This window comes from Hemitrygon akajei, chromosome 8 (genome assembly GCF_048418815.1).
Source record: "Hemitrygon akajei chromosome 8, sHemAka1.3, whole genome shotgun sequence".
In the NCBI taxonomy this organism is placed as follows: domain Eukaryota; kingdom Metazoa; phylum Chordata; class Chondrichthyes; order Myliobatiformes; family Dasyatidae; genus Hemitrygon; species Hemitrygon akajei.
Window position 1 is genome coordinate 35,286,269 of NC_133131.1, and position 23,391 is coordinate 35,309,659.

Sequence of the window (23,391 nt, forward strand, 5' to 3'; positions counted from 1 at the left end):
CATGTTACTATTACTATTACTATTGTTACTAAGAACAAACCACATTCTGGAAGAATTAAAACTAGAATTTTCATTTACAGCAACCAAAACCAAACACGTTTTCACCATAAAGTTCCTAGGTCATTCCTCATTTCTGCGCATGCTCCCGACTTTGTCCAATCACGTCCTTACACGTGATATCACCACATCTTTCTTTCCTTAAAAAGAAAAACAATTAGCAACATTGATTTTAAAAATGCATAATTTAGCATGTCTCTATGAATCTCTCTGGGGGTTTATGAACATGAGTCAACCTTCTAAGTGGTTCACACAGTTCTTGTGTTTCGTTGTTATTTTCATGTTTTGTCTGGTCTGCATCAGTTAATGTAAATTCTGAAGTTGGCTCTTTCTTGAGGTCTTTGGGATTTCTTCTTAACATTGCACCTTCTTCTGTTTGTGTTACATGAGCGTGGCAGTGGACGAACCCAAGTGCAGAACATGGGCGCGGAGACAGAGTTGGGAGGCGACCTTGATGTAGCGAGTGTGGAATCGGTATCCAAGAGTGATGCTGGACTTAGAACTGGCAGTCCTAAGAACCATGAAACGAGGTTACTCACACCAGAGTCGACCAACGAACTGGCAGCTCCTTGTTGTGATCACAGGGTCTTTATCCTGCTTTTTCCGATGGAAAGCAGGTGTTTGTAGTTAGTGGAACCTGGGAATGATTGGAAACTAAACGAGGGGATTGAGGCCCAATTCCTGAGGTAAATAGCAAGGTGGGGGATTGCCAGAGGGGACCATGACAGTTTGGACCATGTATGATCTGGGTTGTACTTCTTCAAGTACTGTAGCTTCCTGTGTCCATGTGTTCATTATGTCTTGTATCCTTACTTCATCTCCTTGGTGCAGTTCAGGTAATGGATGAGAACATCTGTCAAGGTATGTTTTCTGCTTTGCTTTGTGTTCAGCTATCCATCTTTTCACTTGTTCACCTTCCTTTGTTCTCAGAAGGCTCTCATTTATTGGCAGATTGGATCTCAAACGGCGTCCCATCAGGAGCTGAGCAGGTGAAAATCCACATCCAAGTGGTGTACTATGATAAACTAACAAAGCTTTATAAAAATCACCTCCACTATCTTTTGCTTTGTGCATCAGTTTCTTGATAATTCCTAACCGACTTCTCAACTAATCCATTGGACTGAGGGGAAAATGTACTAGATGTTGTATGAACAAAGCCCCATTCATGAGCAAAACGTCTCATGCATTCACCACTGAATTGTGAACCATTGTCTGTGAAAACTTCATCAGGTACACCATGTCTGTAAAAAACTGATTTCATGCATGTAGTTACATTTTCTGCCGTTGTTCTGCTCAAACCACACTCTTCAGGATACAATGAGTAGTAATCTGTTATTAATAGATGAACTTTGTTGTCAGTGACAAAAAGATCAACGCTTACCTTCTGATAAGGTCTCTGAGGACTAGGATGTGGATGCAGTGGTTCCTTAGGGTTGCTAGGTTGGTATTTAAAGCATATTCAACCAGAAGACACCAATTCTGCAATTTCTTGATTCATCCTGGGCCAAAACACCACTTCCTGCGCCCTTCTCTTACACTTTTCAATACCTAGGTGGCCTTCATGAATTTTCCCAAGAATTTCTATTTGGAGACTTTTAGAAATTACAATTCTGCTACCTTTGTACAATATCCCATCCACAACAGGAAGTTCTGATCTGTGGTTCCGATATTCTTGTATTTCTGAGGTACAGTCATGTCTATTATCTGGCCATCCATCCATCACTACTTGTATTACTTGACTGAGAATTTTGTCCTTCTCTGTCTCAAGACGCAGCAGTTCCAACTTTTTGGGAGCAATAGGTACAGTCTCTATGACCATATCAATAAATACCTGAACATCAATAACGTTCCTGTGACTGTCTTTTGTTGTTGGATCCACAGCTCTGGAAAGTGCTTCAGCCATGTACATGAATTTTCCAGATGTGTATGACGCAATCAATGCATATCTTTGCAATTTGATCATCATTCACTGAATTTGCAAAGGATAGTCGCTTAAAGGTTTGTTAAACAATGCAATCAAAGGCTTATGATCAGTTTCAACATCAATAGAATTCCCTGACACAAACTGATGAAATCTCTCACAAACAAACATAATACTGAGCAATTCTTTTACAATTCGGGCACACCTTGTTTCTGGATCGGATAATGCACGAGATGCATATGCCTCTGGTAGCCGTTCCTGATCATGCTTTTGAAGTAATACTGCCCTTAAGCCTGCTTGAGATGCATCACATGAGATTTTGATAGGTCTCTCAGCATCATAGAATTTCAACACAGGTTCTTTGGTGAGCACTTGCTTGAGATTTTGCCATGCCTTCTCCTGTTCATGATTCCAGTTCCATTCGTTTTTCTTTTCTGTTAGCTGCCTCAACGGAGCAAGCTGTTCTGAGAGATTGGGTATGAATTTTCCCATGTAGTTGACCATTCCCATAAACCTTTGAACATCCTTTTTACATTGCAGTCTTGGAATGTTCTCAATAGCAGAAACCTGCAATGGATCAGGATGCACACCCTCTTTGCTGATGATATCACACACAAAGGTAAGTTCAGTCACTCCTAGCTGACATTCGTCTTTATTCAACTTCAGGTTTGCCTTGCGTGTTGCCTCTAAGACTTGTCTAAGTCTGGCATCATGCTCTTGTTTAGATGATCCCCAAACAATAATATCATCCATGGAAGTATCTACACCCTCTATGTGCTCATATAACATATGAATGGTTTTATGGTACACTTCAGGAGCTGATGCAATTCCAAATGGAAGCCTAAGAAAATGGTATCTGGCAAAAGGAGTGTTAAAGGTACACAACTTTGAACTCGATTCATCTAGTTTAAGTTGCCAGAATCCAAACGATGCATCTAATTTACTAAAGTACTTTGCTTTAGCAAACTGTGACATTAAGTTTTTTTTTAGCTGATTGTGGCAAAGAGGCTAGACTGTGCAGGCGCATGACGTAGCGCGCCAAAGGTTTAAAAAGGAGAGGAAGTTTTCAAAGGTTATTTAAATCGCAGCAAGAGGCAGAGAGGGAAGAGGTAAAGAAGCTCGGAGAGAAGCTGTTTTTTTTTAACTGATTGCAGCAAAGAGGCTAGACTGTGCAGGCATGTGAAAGTTGGCCTCTGAGATCAGCGGGGGAATTTAAAAAGCAAGCAGAGGCTGAGTATGAGCTTCACTCCAGGTGAGGTAAGGCCGGGTAAGCTCCTTTAATTAATCTAATTAGATCAGGAGTCAGTAATGGAGGCAGCAGCTAGGGTAGTTGAGTGCTGCGTTTGCAGCATGTGGGAAGTCAGGGCGAGCATTGTTGTCCCTGATGACTACACCTGCGAAAGGTGCATCCAGCTGCAGCTCCTGACAAACCATGTTAGGGGACTGGAGCTGGAGAGGGATGAACTTCAGATCATTCGTGAGGTAGAGGCAGAAATAGACAGGAATTACAGGGAGACAGTCACCCCTAGGAGTCAGGAGACAGGTAGTTGGGTGACTGTCAGGAGAGGGAAGGGGAATAGACAGGAAGAGCAGAGCACCCCTGTGGCCGTTCCCATCAACAATAAGTATACCGTTTTGGATTCTGTTGGTGGGGACGACCTACCATGGACAAGTTGCAGTGGTTGCATCCCTGGCACCGAGACTGGACCTTCAGCTCAGGAGGGAAGGAGGGAAAAGAGGTGAGCAGTAGTGATAGGGGATTCGATAGTTAGGGGGACAGATAGAACGTTCTGTGGAAGAGATCGAGAATCCCGGATGGTCTGTTGCCTCCCTGGTGCCAGGGTCCGCGATATCTCGGATCGAGTTCTCAGTATTCTCAAGAGGGAGGGTGAGCAGCTAGATGTCGTGGTCCATGTAGGGACCAATGATGTGGGTAGGAAGAGAGAGGAGGTCCTGAAAGGTGAGTTTAGGGAGCTAGGTGCCAAGTTAAAGGACAGGACCTCCGGGATAGCAATCTCAGGATTGCTACCAGTGCCACGTGCAGGTGGGTTTAGAAATAGTAAGATAGTGCAGATCAACACGTGGCTGAAGACATGGTGCAGGAGGGAGGGCTTCAGATTTATAGATAATTGGGCAGTTTTCCAGGAAAGGTGGGACCTGTTCCGGCGGGACAGTTTACATCTGAACTGGAGGGGGACAAATATTCTTGCAGGTACATTTGCTAGAGATTGGATTTAATTGGATTGGATTTAAACTAGATACAAGGAGGGAGGGGAATGAGAGTGTAGAAACAGATGTATGGGAGAAGGAAGAAAAAGAAGACAGTAAAGTTCTTTGTACTGTTAGAGATAAACAGAGAGGAAGAGGTGGAGAATTTCTTAAATGCATTTATTTTAATGCTAGGAGCATTGTAAGAAAGGTGGATGAGCTTAGAGCATGGATTGATACCTGGAAATATGATGTAGCTATTAGTGAAACATGGTTGCAGGAGGGGTGTGATTGGCAATTAAATATTCCTGGATTTCATTGTTTCAGGTGTAATAGAATTGGAGGGACAAGAGCAGGTGTTGCATTGCTTGTCAGAGAAAATATTACAGCGGTGCTCTGGCAGGATAGATTAGAGGGCTCGTCTAGGGAGGCTATTTGGGTGGAACTGAGGAATGGGAAAGGTGTAGTAACACTTATAGGGGTGTATTATAGACCACCTAATGGGGAGCGAGAATTGGAAGAGCAAATTTGCAAGGAGATAGCAGATAGTGGCGTGCCTCAGGGATCTGTACTGGGTCCAATGTTGTTTGTCATATACATTAATGATCTGGATGATGGGGTTGTAAATTGGACTAGTAAGTATGCAGATGTTACTAAGGTAGGTGGCGTTGTGGGTAATGAAGTAAGTTTTCAAAGTTTGCAGAGAGATTTAGGCCAGTTAGAAGAGTGGGCTGAATGATGGCAGATGGAGTTTAATGCTGATAAGTGTGAGGTGCTACATTTTGGTAGGAATAATCCAAATAGGACATACATGGTAAATGGTAGGGCATTGAAGAATGCAGTAGAACAGAGTGATCTAGGAATAATGGTCCATAGCTCCCTGAAGGTGGAATCTCATGTGGATAGGTGGTGAAGAAAGCTTTTGGTATGTTGGCCTTTATAAATCAGAGCATTGAGTATAGGAGTTGGGATGTAATGTTAAAATTGTACAAGGCACTGGTAAGGCCGAATTTGGAGTATTGTGTACAGTTCTGTTCACCGAATTATAGGAAAGATGTCAACAAAATAGAGAGAGTACAGAGAAGATTTACTAGAATGTTACCTGGGTTTCAGCACCTAAGTTACAGGGAAAGATTGAACAAGTTAGGTCTTTATTCTTTGGAACGTAGAAGGTTGAGAAGGGACTTGATAGAGGTATTTAAAATTATGAGGGGGATAGATAGTGTTGACATGGATAGGCTTTTTCCATTGAGAGTAGGGGAGATTCAAACAAGAGGACATGAGTTGAGAGTTAGGGGGCAAAAGTTTAAGGGTAACACAAGGGGGAATTTCCTTACTCAGAGAGTGGTAGCTGTGTGGAACGAGCTTCCAGTAGAAGTGGTAGAGGCAGGTTCGGTATTGTCATTTAAAGTAAAATTGGATAGGTATATGGACAGGAAAGGAATGGAGGGTTATGGGCTGAGTGCGGGTCAGTGGGACTAGGTGAGAGTAAGCGTCCAGCATGGACTAGAAGGGCCGAGATGGCCTGTTTCTGTGCTGTAATTGTTATATGGTTATAATTTCTTCACGAGTAGGTAATTTGAAATGCTCTCTTTTAATGGCTCAATTTAAGGCTCTTAGATCTAAGCAAATCCTCAGTTTTCCATTTTTCTTATCGACAATAACAAGCAATTTGACCCATTCAGTCAGTTCATCAATTTTTTGTATGATTCCTAACCGTTCAATTCTGTCAAGCTCTGTTTACAGTTGATCATGTAAGGCAAAGTCACTTTTCTACATGGATGTACTATGGGTGGCCCTGTGTTGTCAATTTTAATTGTGTGCTCTCCTGGAAGACAACTAACCCCTTTGAACAAGTCCTCATATGCTTTCATCAAGTCACTGTATTCTGACTCTGTGTCACTGTCCAGGACTAAGACTCTTTTCAGCATAGTCAGTCTCTCACAGGCAGATAAACCCAATATTGACTGTACATTCTTAGGCATGACCACAAATGAAAGCATGTGCTCAATATTTTTGGGTGATACTTTTGCCACATGTTCCTTTAACTGGAATGTCTGCACCTGAATACCCAGTCACTTTTATATTTCTCTGATGTAACTTTGGTCTTGGCTTTAATGCATTAAACTCAGATTCTGCAAGAACATTTACTTGTGCTCCAGTATCCAGTTTAAACAGAATAATGTTTTCGTTCACTTGCAATGGCATGGTCCAGTCATTCTTACTTTGTTTGTTTTCACAAAGCACATCTATATAAAGCTCCTCGTGTTCATTTTCAAGCACTGCATTTACGTGTTTTATTTCCTTTCTACTTCTGCAACAGTGTGAAAAATGATTACACTTACCACAGTTGTTGCATATTTTCCAATATGTTGAACATTTTTTAGGTCAGTGCTGCCGCCCAGAGTGATCACAAAGTTTTTTTCAGATAACGTCTTGCTCTCCATCAGTTTCATTGTCACTTAGTTATTTTTTCTAATATGTTCGCGCTTTACAGCCTCTACGCTGCCGTTCTTGCTAAAAAGCTCTTTAGCCTGCGATATCACGGTCTCTAAAGCTTTGCAGAGCGCCACAGCTTTTTCCAAATTCAAATCTTGTTCTAACAGTCTTTCTCTCAGACCATTATCCAGAATCCCGCAAAACAATTCTGTTTTTAATGAGAAAGTCTGTAAGCTCTGCAAACGTGCATGGTTTACTGCGATTTCTCAATTCTGTAACAAATTGATCAATTGTTTGACCAGCTTTCTGTTTGCATGTAAAGAATTTGTACTGTCCATATGTCACATTGCGCTCCAGTATACAAAATGCTTCAAACTTGTCGATTATCACTTTTAGATTCAAATTATCTCCATTCTCAAAAGTAAAATGGTTATATACCTCAACTGCATCATTCCCAATCATGTGAAGTAGAATTGCAGCTTTTGTTTATTCCGATTTATTTTCTGCTCCGATCGCCAACAAATAAACTGCATCTCTGTATGGTATCTCGGTTGTACAGCAGCTGATAGGAAAGCACTTCAGTGGGTCATCTCTAGCGCATCGGGACGCAGCTCCCAGCCCTGGAGGACACCTACAGCTCACGCTGCCTAAGGAAAGCTACAAGCATCTGTAAGGACAATACACACCCATGCAATCATCTGTTTGAACTTTTTCCATCTGGCAGATGTTATAGATTTTCTATGCCCACACTTCCTGACTGAAAAATACCTTTTTCCCAGAGCTATAATTGCGCTGAACCAATCGATCAAGCATCATCCATAAATCTGTTATATTGCTACTTTTAATACTGGTTTTATGGCTGTCACACATCTGAGTTGCGCTTTTGTACTGCTAGACATTGCTTGTACTGGCTGGTTACTTGATTTTATTTATTGTTTACTGTATTTATTTTATTTGTTGTTTTATAGCATTGAGTACGAGAGTTGCAAACACATTTTCGCTGTATTGGTGCATGACAAATTGTACAATGCAATGACAAAAAAGATATTTTGATTTCGATAAATTTCAAAATGCTGTTTAAATCTTTTCCAGTTTTCAGCAACGTTTCCAGTCAGCTGAACCATTGATGGGGGTTGCAAAACTTCCATTTTTAAAACAGTTAGCACACCCAAAACAGTTCACGCTTGTTTTTCAATTATTTTTGCTTCTCCCATATTAGCGAAACATATTATTCTTCCAGACCGACTTCTGACACCATGTTGTGTTCTTTACACATACCCTGGGTTACTAAGAACAAACCATATTCTGGAAGGATTAAAACTAGAACTTTTTTTTACAGCAACCAAAACCAAACACGCTTTCACCATACAGTTTCTAGATCATTCCTCATTCCTGCGCATGGTCCCGACCCTGTTCAATCACGTTCTTACACGTGACACGTGTGGTAAACCATGTATATCTGTCTGGACACACCCCTCTGCTGACTGCTGCTGTGGCTCCTCCCACGGTCATCCAGCATGAAGGTGCTCCGTTTTACTGCTAATAAAAGCCTTTCAGTATTTACTCTACTTCCAGTCTTTTGGAGTTATTGATAGTGCATCAACATGATATCACCACAGATGGGGGTCAAAGAGGACAGCCTGGCCTACGGTTAGAGAAGTGTATAAGTGTGTGGATGGGAGGGAAGGACAGGGCCTGTTTTTGCTGTTGTGTTCTGTGCAGTTCCTGAATCTTGAATATTCAATTCAGTGAGCAATTGCAAACTTGCCGGACATCCAGTTGCAATCCGTTTTGATTCCTGTTCCTATTCTCACACTGACCTAAATGTCCTTGGCCATCTCCACCACTAGGGAGAGGCTAAGTATGAGCAGCAGCTGAAAATTTGACTGGGCAGTCTGTAACCCAATGGCATATTCATTGAATTCTGCAAATTCAGATAACCAGCTCGCTGTCTCTTCTTTTTATCTTTCTTCCTGTTCTACCCAGTTCCTCGTACACCCTCTGCAGCCCCTTAACACCCAGTTTCTTTCTCTTCCTCCATCCATCACCCACACAGTCCTCTCTCTACTGCTCCTATCTTCCCACCCCACCTTTCTTTCCTATCTAATTACATCATCTTCATGGCTCCACCTATCATCTTCCATCTGCTTATCACCCCATTGTATTCTAGATCCATTTATTACTTACCAGCTCTTGCTCCACCCTTTCCCCTCACCTCATTACACTGGTTATCTCCCCTCTATCTTTCATTCCAGGTCTAGAACTTCTACTGATCCTCTCCTTCCATTGATGCTGTCTGACCTGTTAAATTTCTCCAGTCATTTTGTGATCATGTGATCTCTTTGTGTTGTCTGTTTTCTGCTCTAACTGAAAAAGAAGTACATTGTGGGAGACAGGAAGGAGTAGAATTGTATCTGAAAGAATCAGCTTCAGATGATTCAGGAATGTGGGCGTGGTGGTCTCATGTTGGTCCTGGCGTTGGTCAGTGGGAATTAGAAGGATATTCCTGGAAGAAAAGTATTGGATCATTAACAGATCTTGATCCTGTCACAGGGGCAGAGGACAGTGGAATGGAGATTGGTAGTGGGTTGGAAAGGCAGCCCTGAGGGACTCTAGAGCTTTTAATATAGTCTTATTAGACCAATAGTAAAAGATTGGAAAGTCAGTCCTGGAGACAGGAAGAACTTAATGAAAGAAAATTTAGAAAATTCACTCTGTTTTATTTTATCAATTTTTCAGGAAGAAGCCTCACCTGGGAGCAGATAATGTTACATTTGCCCGCTGGCTCCCAGCTCAATATAAGGATGGATTTTCACTTCCAAAAGGTTGGAGTAGGAGGAAATTTTATTCAGTATTTCGTTTGCTGCCAGTAAGCAAAAAATTATTTGTATGGATGAAAGGGAGCAAAACAGATTTTTTTGAAGGTTAAAATCTTTTAAAGGTTGGCTTTATTTGTCACATGTATATCAAAACATTGAAGTATGCAGTGAAATGCATCATTTGTGTCAAAGCAAATCAGCGAGGGTTGTGTTAGGGGCAGCCTGCAAATCCAGTGCTAACTTTGCATACCCACAACTCACTAACCCCAAATGTATGGGATGAAACCAGAACACCTGGAGAAACCCATGTCCTCACAGAAAGAGGATACTAACTCCTTACAGACAGTGGTGGGAATTGAATCAGTGATGTAAAGCGACTGCGCTAACTGCTACACTAACATACCGCCCCATGGTAGCTCTCTCTCAATGTCATTCTCAGCAAAATCACTTCCCACATTTCTAGTTCTCCAGCTTTGAAGAGTCTTATTCCATTATATACAAAGAGGCTGAAGTTAAGCAATTGTTGAAAATAGCATTTCCTTCTGAATGAAACCTCTATCTTTTCAGCTTTCAGTACCGTCACTACAGCACCCTTTCCTGATGAACATATACCTGGAAAATTGTTACAGCAGGAATAATAGAGCCATTTTTTGTAAACATAATAAGAAAGAACACCAAGCATTGACATGTATCTTGTGGATAATGCAAAATTGTGTACACAATGATGTTGTCTAACCAGCTATTCTGTATTTGCCAAGCATTCTCAATAACCCTGTGCATACCCATTCTTCAGCAGAAGGCACGTTCAGTATAGTTGAAAATCTCCGCACTCTTAAAACACATTCATTAGTTTGTTACTCTCACGTGTACAGAGATACAATGAAAAATTTCTCTTTATGTGGCATCCAGGCAGATCACGCCTATTATAAGTACATCGAAGTAATAAAAACAGATGCAGAATTTATTATAGAGTCAACAGAGAAAGTGCAGTACAAGTAAGCAAATAAAGTGCTAAGCTTTGACAAAGTCATTGGGAAGATTAAGAATACATTTTTTAAACAAAGCAATGTGTTCTTTAACATATTAACTTATTAACAAAAAATATTGCATTGTGCAATCTTTTCCTGATATGCAGGATAATATGTGGATTGCACCTAATTCTATGCAATCTTTCAAGTAGAAGCATGCATGACCTAGAGTAATAAAGCAACATTACGAGGTTACAATTCTAGTCTGCAGAAAGTCTCTGGATCAGCAGTATAAGGTGAGGAGGCATCTCCCAACAACAACCTTTAACATAGTGCTTGGACCCACTGAGGTGGAATAGTCCTTCAATTCTAGGTGCCTAGTTTTCTTTATCTCTAATGACTATGAATACTGAAAAATACTGGCAGAGTTTGGTGCTCTTTATTGATTTCCAGAGCCAATAATTATGTTTCCAAGGAATAAGGCCTCACATTGTTTTATGCTTTATTCCTATTTTTTTCAGGTGTGAAGTGTTTCAAACAAGATTCTACAGGTGACCAATTAGATTGTTCCCTTGGGGCGGGACAATGCTCATACCTTCGTGCAATGGGGACAATGGCTTGACCATGACCTGTATCTAGCCCCTCAATCAGGCAGCATCCAGAGTTTTAATGAAGGCATTAACTGTGATAAAACATGTGCACGGAGAAGTCCATGTCTTCCCATTATGGTCAGAATGTTTTGTTCTTGATATAAGGATAGAATAACACAGTAGAATTTTAACTTCAATCTCTTAGACACTGGCCAAACAACATACGAAAGAAGAGCTTAGTTTTCAGCTTTGAAGCAATAGTTTTCCATTAGACTGAACATAGCTGCGATACCAGAACTTTGAAAATCATTTTCTCCCATGTTCTTTTAAAATCATCACCAGTTTTTCCTCCTCCATAAAAAGTGCACACTTTAGTTTCAAGTTGGTGAAAACTACTGCTTCACTGCCAGCATCTTCCTGGTTTTCACTCGCCTTGAATGAACGGCTATCCCAAGTGCAGGTCTGTCCTTCCTGCAACGTTAACTTTATTCCCGGGCACTGACCCAAGTGATAGTCTCATTGGTCCTGACGAAGGGTCTTGGCCCGAAACGTCGACAGTGCTTCTTCCTATAGACGCTGCCTGGCCTGCTGTGTTCCACCAGCATTTTGTGTGTGTTGCTTGAATTTCCAGCATCTGCAGATTTCCTCGTGTTTGGTTATGACCTGTTGATTTACACTTCCTCAGCTGCACTGGCATTCTGACATTATTTATCAAAATATTTTCCTTCAGTTTTCAGTTGTAGATTGCCTCTCTTCCTTTTCTTTATCAATTTGTGGATGGTACACATCTAACAATAGTTAATCTTCCAATTCTTCATACTCCTGGATTTGTTGTTGGACTGCACCTCTACCTAACTTACATCTCTGAAGTTCCAACGTCACCTTCAGTTGTGAAGTATCAGTTTCTATTTGAGCACTGATGATATTCAGCCCTCCCTCTTTCCTAACCTTGGCAACATATGCAAGATCATTCTAGGACAAATTACATATTTGCACAGTTAAACAATGGGAGCCACAACTTTAGACCTCAGTGCTAACTCTATTTAGGTGCTGATTCTATGTGTCTCTTTAACTATATGCCTTGGGGATTGATCCACATTATTTTCACACTCAGTTCCAACTTCAAGTTGGCTACATACGTATATATAAACGTATTTGTCAGGCTGTGAATTCTGTTTTTCTCCAGACTCTTGTGCTAGTCCCTCCCTTCATCCTACCATCAATGAATATACCTTTCATTGGTCAGATTCAGGCCTGGATTTTCCAAATCCACCATTATCCCCAAAGCTTTCATCCTTTCTAAAAATATCCTACCAAGCTTGTTGTCAAATACTTTCATTCTTTGACTATATATCTATTTAGTTCTGGTCTACTGTATTCTCGTGCTTGTCAATGCTCTGTATAACTGTGAGTTGTTTTTGTGGACATCCGGTCTTTGGTAGCATGCAGGATCACATGGGGTCGCTATTAATCCAAAAGGTCTCTTTTGGTAACTGAAATACATACATTGCAAACCTTTAGCCATGTGGTCATATGCTTGATATTAACATTCAGTTTAATGACTAGAGGACAATTGTTTATTTGGTGTTTCTGAAAGCACCAGTGACTGGTTATTGCAGAGAGGAATGCACTTTAAGACTATATTAGCCAGTTCTTTCAATGATGAATGTCAGCTGGAATAACCCCTTGGCTTTTCTAGTGTCATTTTGTGTTACTTGATGAATCAGAGCCAATCTGAATGTAAATAACCTGGCAGATCGCACTTAACTAGTTACTGACTACTTGCCCATTACTGTCCCTGATTTATATGTCTGTAGACAATTCAGATCAATGCTAACTGAATTTATTATCTAAAGTGATTGCAATGTTATTGATAATGGGGGAGGGGCACTCAATACCAGTCTAATGGCCTTGCTTAACAGAATCAGAATCAGGTTTATTATCTCTGGCATGTGTTCTGAAATTTGTTAACTTAGCAACAGAAGTTCAATGCATTACATGATATTGAAGGATAAATAAATAAACAAACAAGTAAATCAATTACAATATATGTATATTAAATAGATTAAAAATCATGCAGAAACAGAAATAATATATATTAAGAAAGTGAGGTAGTGTTCATGGGTTCAGTGTCCATTTAGGAATCGGATGGCAGAGGGGAAGAAGCTGTTCCTGAATTGTTGAGTGTGTGCCTTCAGGCTTCTGTACCTCCTTCCTGATGGTAACAATGAGAAAAAGGAATGCCTTGGGTACTGGAGATCCTTAATAATGGATGCTGCCTTTCTGAGACACCGCTTCTTGAAGATATCCTGGGCATTTTGTAGGCTATAACTAATATTTAACTACCTCAGTACAGTATTTCAGTGGCAATTGACAATAGAGTTTTCCATAGATGCTATTAGTGCATTAGGACTGTATTATGCTTTGCACTCAATTTAACCAGCTTAATTTTAGACAGCTTTCCTGAAGTTTACCACAAATCTTCTCTAATCTATTTATTTGGATCTTTGAAGAACTAAGCATGTAAACCTTCTAAAGCTGCTTCCACCTCCTTCCCTATCATCTGTCTTTCATTCAGCTTTTCTTCCTATCACCTATATCTTTATAGCTAATAAACTAAATCGATTCAAAAAAGGGACTTTTAAAATTCATTGTTCTGTTTGTCCAGCTAGCTTCTCCGCAGGTTTTGAGTGGTTAATCCTAAATTCCTATATGCTCTGATAGGTTAACTGTCTACTGATAGCAATATCTTATTCTTGGGAAGGTATTTATTTCAGCTGAAGTGTGTGTGTGTGCACTTATGAGTGAGGAAGATTTATCTGCGAGGAATGCCGGTTTATCTCATGAATTAGCATGAGCACACTCAAATGCCTGAAATTGGTTTTATTATTCTCATTATTAGATACCTCGTAATGATCGCAGCTTCAATAACAGTGTAGCCTGCATGCCTTTCTTGCGATCTGCTCCTGTATGTGGTACTGGCGAGACGGTCTCATTCTACGGACACGGTAGCATTTGGGAACAGCTAAACGCTGTAACATCCTTTATCGATGCTAATATGGTATATGAGAGAGCCAAGTCGATTGCAAATCGAATCCGAAACCATACGTCTGATCTGGGACTGCTGAAAGTTGACCAGAACTACTCTGACAATGGGCTGGAGTACTTACCATTTAGCAATAGTGAACAAGAAAGCCCTTGTACAATGAATCCCTACAACACTGGAGTTCCATGTTTCTTAGCAGGTGAGAGTTCCAATACAACACAAATAGAAATATCCGTCCTGGTGGATCATTTTATCTTTTCAATTAAGATGATCAGTTCACCTGATAACTCAATGAAATTATGAGTGAGGTTCTGCTCCAAAAATGTGATTTTGAGAAATTGTGGATTCTCTAATATCAGACATCCAACAGAATGGGTCGGATTATCCCCCCTGCTCCCAAGCCAGAAACCCACTGTTTCTGAACCAACCATATTTCATGAAGGAGCAATAAAATACAGTGTATCAAGGAATGTATATCATTAATGGAAAACATAGTAACTAACTTAAAATCCTCATTAACCTGTTTTCACAACAGAAAAGAAGACATTCAAGTTACTTCCATTAATAAAATTACTTCTTTACATTTCAATTGGCCTTGGCTGCAACTCAGCAAGAACACTCTGATCTTTAAAAGGCATTTACTCAATGTCTTTTAAGTCTACCTTTTAATTCTCTGAACTTTGAGTAGTTAGCTCTAACCTCAAGAATAAGACTTGAAGCCCTAATCCACTTCTTTCCATTCAGGGTATGGGAGAAGACCTTCATGTCTGTCTTCAACAGGTAAGAACACTATACCCTGTGCTTTCTCTCCACCACTGAGATTCACCCCACAGCCTCTGTTCTCCCTCCATAATCAGAATCGGAATTAGATAACCTCAGAATCCGAACCAAAATCAGGTTTATTATCCCTGACACATGTCTTGAAATACGTTGTTTAGTGGCAGTAGTACAGTGCAGGAAGTAAAATAAAATTTACTGTAAGTAACAAAAAAAAAACTAAAATAACAAACAATGTGAAAGAGGAATAATGTGGTTGTGTTCATGAGTTCATGGACCATTTAGAGCTCTGATGGTGGGGGGGGGGGGGGGTGGGAGATGATGTTCCTAAAACATTGAGTGTATTTCTTCAGGCTCTTGTACCACCTCCCTGATTAGAAGAGGACATGCCCGGAAGGCAAGGGTCCTTGATGAAGGATGCTGCCTTCTTGAGGCACATATGTTTTGAAGATGTTCTCAATTGTGGGAAGGCTTCTGCCTCTCTCTTTGACATTCAAGTTCACCTGTCAGGTGTGTTCCCTGTTGCACATGGTCACTCCTCACCCAGTGAGGTTCAGAGGAGTAAATATTGATCCCGAAACATTCTGAGCAGGAAATGACTAAACTGTGAGACTGTCAGTGACTGCTCAATGCAGGATCAGTATGCCTTCAGAATTTTAGTTCCTTCTGGCCACAAAATAAAAGTAGAATTAAAAGACGTTGAGTAAATGAATTGACAGAAAGGGGAAATATTTAAAGGCTGGTCACATTTGAAATAAAAAAGATTGCACTGGTTCAGCTGCAATGTAACCTTGGTTGTGAAGGTAGGAAATGTGGAAGTTTTGGCCATAATCTTCCTATCTCCCTTAAGTTCTGCAGGATTGATAACTGTGGATATGTCAAAGATGTAAATTCAGCAACTGTTTGCTAATTAACCTAATGTTAGAGGTTGGGAGGAAACCCTTGTAGATATAATCCAGGAAAGATATTAATTATCACTTGAAAAAATATGAATTAGTAAGTAAAAGCACTACATATTATACCAGAGCTTTATATCAAGAGCTTAGAAGAGAAACTTGAAGGAATTGTGAAAGTCTGATGAAACTGAATTTGTTCTTATAGCAGCAAAAATGAAGGGGAGATCTGATAAAAGCATTTAAAATCATGAAGGGATTTCTAGAGATTGATTTCTATGACAGAGGCTCAGTAACTAAAGGAGACAGATGAAATGCAATTGGTGAACGAATCAGAGACAACATGTGGAAAAAGTATTGAAAAAACAAGTTATTACATTTTGGAATCCACTAAACTGAACTGAATGAAAGGATGGAGAAGCAGATCTACTGACACGTTTCAAGAGAATTGGCTTAATGATGTTGAAAGCTGGGTTAAGAGCAGGTTAAAGGGACAAATTGGAAAACCTTTTTTGAAGAACTGATAGAGATCAAAGGAGTTGATGGGCTTCTTTTCGTGTATTTTCATTGAACAAATTTGTAATTATATCAAGTTAATTACATCAATGCAGCCAAAAGAAGTAAAGCATTGGGTCTTTCATGTACTTGTAAGTGTGTAAGTGAGTGACTTGCAGGGCTGAAATAGAAATAACCCAAGCAAAATTAATGTATTTAATATAAATTGATATGATACTCTGCAGAAGCAGAAATCAAATAAATTGCACAATAGAAGTGAGTTATCATTCATTATATTGGGAGAGGAAGGTAAAGCGATAAGTCTGGGATTGATGAACAGTACATGGAAAATGTTGGTTCCTGGGGAACTCCCAGTAAGTTGGAAACAGGTAAATATGAATCCTGTTTGCAAAACAAGCTTTATTCAATGAGACATGGACCAAAGGTTTATCTTAGCTCTCTGTAAAATCAACAGAATGAATTATCAGGAATTTTTTAAAAAAGCATTATCTTCATTTAAACAATTTGAGAGATCAGTTGAAATTCTTGGGGACATAGCCATCAGTGTCCTATCTGGATGTTGACAACTGACCAGTCTGTTCTTTTCAGCAAATGGAGGCAGGATCAATGACATTATTGCAATACTAACTTGTGGCCTGAGTGGCCAGTGTTTTTCTTGAGGGCTGACGTGTGACTAAGATGTGATAAGGCCATAAAAGCTCATTACTAAACTGTTTTGTATTAGGAGTAGTTATGTTCCTGTATGCCCCACAGGAAAATTTACACATTCTCTAAAGTGAACTCTCACTCCTTTCTTCTAATGAGGCTCTTCCTCAGAGATCACTCCTCAACATTTAGTCAAGTTTATGGCAATTGTGTAAAATCAGTGATTCTCATCCACTTCATTTTCATTTCAGTCAGTTAAAGAAACCTCTGCTTAAAATTTTTATCTCTTGCTGCTAGCAGATAGAACAGAAGCAAATTAACATCTGTAAATTACTACTGGAATTTTTTTTTAAAAAGGCCCCTGTCTTTTTCATTAACTCTCTTTATTGTAAATGGCTTGTCATGAATTGGAAAATCTTTCCTGTTTGGCTATCTCATCTAATGAAGCTCATTCAACACTCTGTATATAAATGCTTAGCTACGTGTGTGTTGGGGATGGTCAATATACATAACTCTGATATGATGCCCTGATGAAAGATCTCGACCCAAAACGTCGACTGTCCACTTCCCTCTATAGATGTTGCCTGATCCTTTCAGCTCCTCCAGTGTTTTGTGTGTAACACTGATATTGCTGTTTTGTTGACCAAATGGAATTGGTTTATCTCACTGAAACTACTAGAAAGTCTTTAATCTATTTTAGATAAAAGAGAGGGAAATGGGATTGAAAAATTATGCAAAAAAAGGTAAGAAATGATTTCAAACCAAGACTGAAATATAACTAATAAAATGCTGATATTTTCTTCAATGATGCAAAATTGTTGTCAATGTAATATTTATCTTGGATCAGCAGGAGATGGATGTGTGAATGAGCACCTGGGGCTCTTGTCCTTTCATGTGTTGATTCTACGAGAACACAACCGTCTAGCAAGAGAACTGAAGGTGCTGAACCCACATTGGAGTGGTGAAACAATCTATCAGGAAGCGAGGAAAATCATGGGAGCATTTCATCAAGTAATTTATAATAGGATGCATCCAAATGTGAGATGGATTTAGTAAGAATAGAATCACATTCATAGAAAGATACAACTCAAAACGAACCCTTCAGTCTATTGGGTCTGCACTGACCATCAACTGTCCATTTACACTCATCTTAAATTTTAATTCTTTCTTGTCTTGTCCTCCCTACATTCCCATCAAATGTCTCCAGATATTACCACTTACATTGGCCAACCACACTACCAACTAGAATATCTTTGGGATCTCAGAGGAAATAGAGTGTTTAAAGGAACCCCAGGGTTGTAGTGTGAATATCTAACTCCAGACAGATGGTGCTCAATATCAAAATTGAACCAGGTACTGTGATGTAGTTCTCCACTAGCTGCGCCATTGCGTTGCTCCAATTGGGCAGTGATGGAAAATAGAGTGGGTATTTCTTCCTTAGTATCTTAATTCAATTTTGCATTTGCCCAGTTTTCTACCTCATTTCTATTGACTAGTAGGATATATTAAAATGGACATGCATTGTACAAATGTTTGTACATTAAAGTGGCAATGGTATAGTGGTAATACATTTTCTATTGTAGGTTCCTCTTTAATTTTTGACAACAATTATATCATTGTTTATTCATCATTCCTGACCTTACTGATTCTAAATCCATGACCTCCATACCCAACAAATCTATGGTAGAATTTACACCCCAGTCATTGCTATTGTTCAGATGTGTGCCTCATCTTACTTTCTTAAGAACAGGAATGATCAATAATTGGTTGTGATAGCATGGCGGTCGAGCAACTGAACTAGTAACTATAGACTTGAACATTATTCCAGAGACAAGAGCAATTGCATCTAAAATTCCATCCTTTCACCCGGTAACTCTCACTGATGGATATCTCTGACCTGTAGTTGAAACTGAGTAACCTCTATTCATCTCTTGTTAACACTAACAAGAGACAGACACCAAGCTTGCCTGCAACATTCACGTCTTGGGAATGAATAAAAGAATTACATTGTAGCATGTTGCTGAAGAAGATCACTATGTCCATAAAAATATAGTTTTTAGTAAAAGCATCACATCAATCCCATTCATTAACTTTCTTTCCAAAGCTCGAAAACTATTCTTTCACAAGTCACTATCCAATTGTCTTGACCAAGGAGCACAAGTTGACAGGTGAATCCAATTCATCGCCAGCTTGTACTTCTTCTCCTCCCTCATCCCCTGTCTGCCTTCCCCTTCTTTTCCAGTTATGATGAAAGGTCTCAGTCCAGAATATTGACTGTTCATTTTCCTCCATATATGCTGCATGCCCTGCTGAGTTCCTTCAGCATTTTGTGTGTTGCTCTGGAATTTCAGCATCTGCAGAATTTCTTGTGTTTACTTTTCAATTCCCTCTGATTGATTCTATTTCCATCGCCCTTAAGTCAGCAAATTTCAGAACATCAATATTTTATGTAGAAAGCTTTTCTTCACATCACTCTTTTATATACCTATAGTGGACTAAAATGCTTGAGCATGTAGACATTAAGAAAGAGGATATGCTGAAGATTTTGAAAAGCATTTAGTTAGATAAGTCGCCGGGTCTGGATGAGATATGCCCCAGGCCACTGTGGAAAGAGAGGGAGGAGATTGCTGAGCCTCTGCCGATGATCTTTGCATCATCAATAAGGATGGGAGAAGTACCAGAGGATTGGAGGATTGTAAATGTTGTTCCAGCAATGTTGTTCCCTTGTTCAAGAAAAGGAATAGAGATAATCCAGGAAATTATAGACCAGTGGGTCTTATTTTAGGGGTGGGCAAGATGTTGGAGAAGATCCTGAGAGACAGGATTTATGAGCATTTGGAGAGACGTAACCTGATTAGGGATAGTCACCATGGCATTGTCACAGGCAGGTCATGCGTTACGAGCCTGGCTAAATTCTTTGAGGATGTAACAAAACACATTGATGAAGGTAGAGCAGTGAATGTAGTGTACATGGATTTCAGTAAGGCATTTGATAAGGTTCTCCATGCAAGACTCATTCAGAAAATAAGGAGGCATGAGATCCAAAGAGACCCTGCTTTGTGGATCCATAATTGGCTTGTAACAGAAGGCAAAGTGTGCTTGTAGATGGTTCATAATCTACATGAGGTCGGTGACTAGTGGTGTTCTGCAGTAATCTGTTCTGGGACCCCTCCTCTTTGTGATTTTTATAAATGATATGGATGAAGAGTAGAAGGGTGGTAGTAAGTTTGCTGATATCACTAAAGGTTGGGGTGTTGTGGATAGTCTGGTGGGTTGTCAGAGGTTACAGTGAGACATCAGGAGGATACATAACTGATTTGAGAAGTGGTAGATGGAGTTCAAACAGGTAAGTGTGAAGTGGTTCATTTCTCTAGGTTATATTTGAGGACAGAATATAGTATCAGTGGTAAGATTCTTGGAAGTGTGGAGGATCAGAGAGATCTTGTGGTCCTTGTCCATAGAACACTCAAAGCTGCTGCGTAGGTTGACAGTGTTATTAAGAGGGCTTATGGTGTATTGGTATTCATCATCCATGGGACTGAGTTCAAGAGCTGTGATGTATTGTTACAGCTATATGAGACCTTTGTCAGACCCTACTTGGAGTACTGTATTCAGTTCTGGTCACCTCACTACAGGAAGGATATGAATACTATAGAAGGAATGCAGAGTAGATTTACAAGGATGGTGCCTGGATTGGGGAGTATGCCTTACGAGAATAGGTTGAGTGAGCTTGGCCTTTTCTCCTTGGAGCAATGGAGGATGAGAGGTGACCTGATAGAGGTGTATAAACTGATGAGAGGCATTGATTGTGTGGATAGCCAGAGGCTTTTTCCCAGGGCTGAAATGGCTAACACAAGGGGACATCATTTTGAGGTGCTTGGAAGTAGGTACAGAGGCAATGTCAGGGGTAAGTTTATCCACACAGAGAGTGGTGGGTGCATGCCGTGCACAGCTGGCGACGGTGGTGGAGGTGGATACGATAGTCTTTTAAAAGACTCTTAGATAGGTACATGAGCTTAGAAAAATAGAGGGCTATGCAGTAGGGTAATTTTAGGCAGCTTCTAGAATAGGTTGCATGGTCGGCACAACTTTGTGGGCCGAAGGGCCTGTAATGTGCTGTAGATTTCTACCTTCTATGTTCTATGTTCTGACTCCAAGTGCTACAAGTCTGAAATACAAACAGTAAATACCAGCTCGTCAGGTGGCACTTATGGAGAGAGCAACAGAGTTCACACCTCAGGTAGAAGACTTTTCATTTGAACTGAGATGACTGATTGTAATATAAACTACAATAAATTAGCATTTAGTTTGCAAAAGATGTAGTGTTTTGCTACTGTCTGGGAGACCAGACACCTCTGAATTTTCTTTCCATTTCTCTCCCTGGCTCATCTCTGGCAGATTATAACCTTTAGAGACTACATCCCTCGTCTCATTGGTCCAGCAGCAATGGAGAGGTTTCTCCTACCCTACAGTGGTCACAATGAATCCATTGATCCCGGAATAGCCAATGCTTTTGCCACTGCTTTTTTCCGGTAATCACACGTCACCATTCAGTCACTGGTCCATCGTTTCAATGAAAGCTACCAGGAACACCCACGATATCCAAACCTTCCCTTGCGTAATTCTTTCTTCTCTCTCTGGAGAATTGTAGATCAGGGTAAGTAATACATCTCAAAAAATCACAGTATTTTAAATTTGCCACATAGTTTTGCACTTGTGCATTGATTTGTTAGTTTAAAAATATGATATTCTGTTCAAACACTACACTTATTACAGCACGTCAAAGAATGTCAATATCTGTGAAACAGTTGAAGATGTTTTTGCGGTTTGATGAAACCTACACAAATGCAAAACTTTTAATGACAGCACTGGCGAGTCAGCAAACTGACAACTAAGAGCCCAGTCCCAAATATAGATCAGGTTAAACAAAAAGGTTTTTGCTAGGTCTTGCATCCTCAGTATGTTGATGTTGGGCTGCTTTATCCAATTCCCAGTAATATGATGCTTCAGTAAATAGCTACAAGGATTAGAAGAACTATAATTCCAATGAAATAGAATGGGTGGTGGGGTGGAGATGCGCCTCAGGTGTAGGACGCTCCTTCCCTCCACTAGACTGCAGGTCACTCTTGGGCAAGGTGTAGCACCTGCTTAGCCCCCGATCAGGGTCACATGAAGCCATGCGAGCAGATGCTGGATGGTCATATGATCAGCTGGTGCATATCACAAATCCTAGCTATGCGACCATTGACGCCAGGCAGAGGACCTCTAAAGAGTACTGATATTGGCTGGGATCACTTGTCTTGTAAAGACACTGCCTGGAAGAAGGCAATGGCAAACCACTTCTGTAGAAAAGTTTGTCAAGAACAATCATGGTCAAAAGACCATGATTACCCATGTCATACGACACAGCACATAATCATGATGTTCTTAACGGAGAGAGTAATCAAGCAATAACGATGGGAAAGTATAACACAAGCTTTATTCTAATTCTTATGAAAGTTGCAACAAAACTAGGTATTTGTTTTGAGAACAGTGCAAAGGGAAAGTTTCATTTTACATCTAATCCCATTTGTGTTAAATCAGATAAAACAAATGAAACTTTATTGGTCAGTGCAGAGCTTGCCTTACAGATATTTAATGTAGTAGGTGTGAAGTGAAACAATAATCATTTGGTTATGGCACACAGAAACTCTGCACAAATGACATACATGCACTGTTCACATTCCGACATGGTACACGCGTGCAAAAGTATATCAAGCAGGCAGCATGTACACCTGGGGCCTTAGATACCATGCTCATTCAAACATTGTACAGATATAATTACAATGCATGGGCATGCACACACAATGCACCTACAGGAACTGCAGGTGAAAGGGCAAGCAGATACCACAGATATCCAGACACCAGACATACAATAGCCTCACATATGGACAAACAGTTATCATGCACAAAAGCAGAGAAATTCAATATACGTATGTATTAATCAAGGTATCATAAATATAAATGTACTATTGGTCAAATGGCAAAAAAATCTAAAAAATCTTATGTAGCCACCCAAATACAATAGTTAAGTGCAGAAAGTTATGGAGGAAAGGATAGAAGACGAACATGGGCAAATGGGATTAGCATCATGGTTGGCATGGATGAGCTGAGATGAATAATGTTTTCATGCTGCATCATTCTGTGACTCCATAAACTCATGGCACATAGGCAGTTTACAAATATTATGCATATGTCAGTTCAACTTTATATCTGACAGAAGGCCCTGTTGCCAGCCACCTTCAAACTATTCAAAACTATTGATTGAAATAAGTTATTAGGATATGAATGTCATTTTGACACTGACCATTTTGAGCTGTTGGGTTTGGCTGGCTGTGCTGTGAAAGGGGACGGTCTGAGATAAAATCATTAAAAAGGTTTAACCAAAAGATGGACGCCGATGGCTGTCTGTTGCTTTCTGGACTTCTTCAATGATGGATGGTAATGGTCAAAAACACACACACACAATATTG

The 23,391-nt window shown here is 40.0% G+C and overlaps 1 pseudogene; it reads left to right on the top strand.

Moving 5' to 3' along the window:
• LOC140731522 (myeloperoxidase-like) overlaps positions 1-23,391 on the top strand; it is a 46,287-nt pseudogene that overhangs the window by 12,524 nt on the left and 10,372 nt on the right.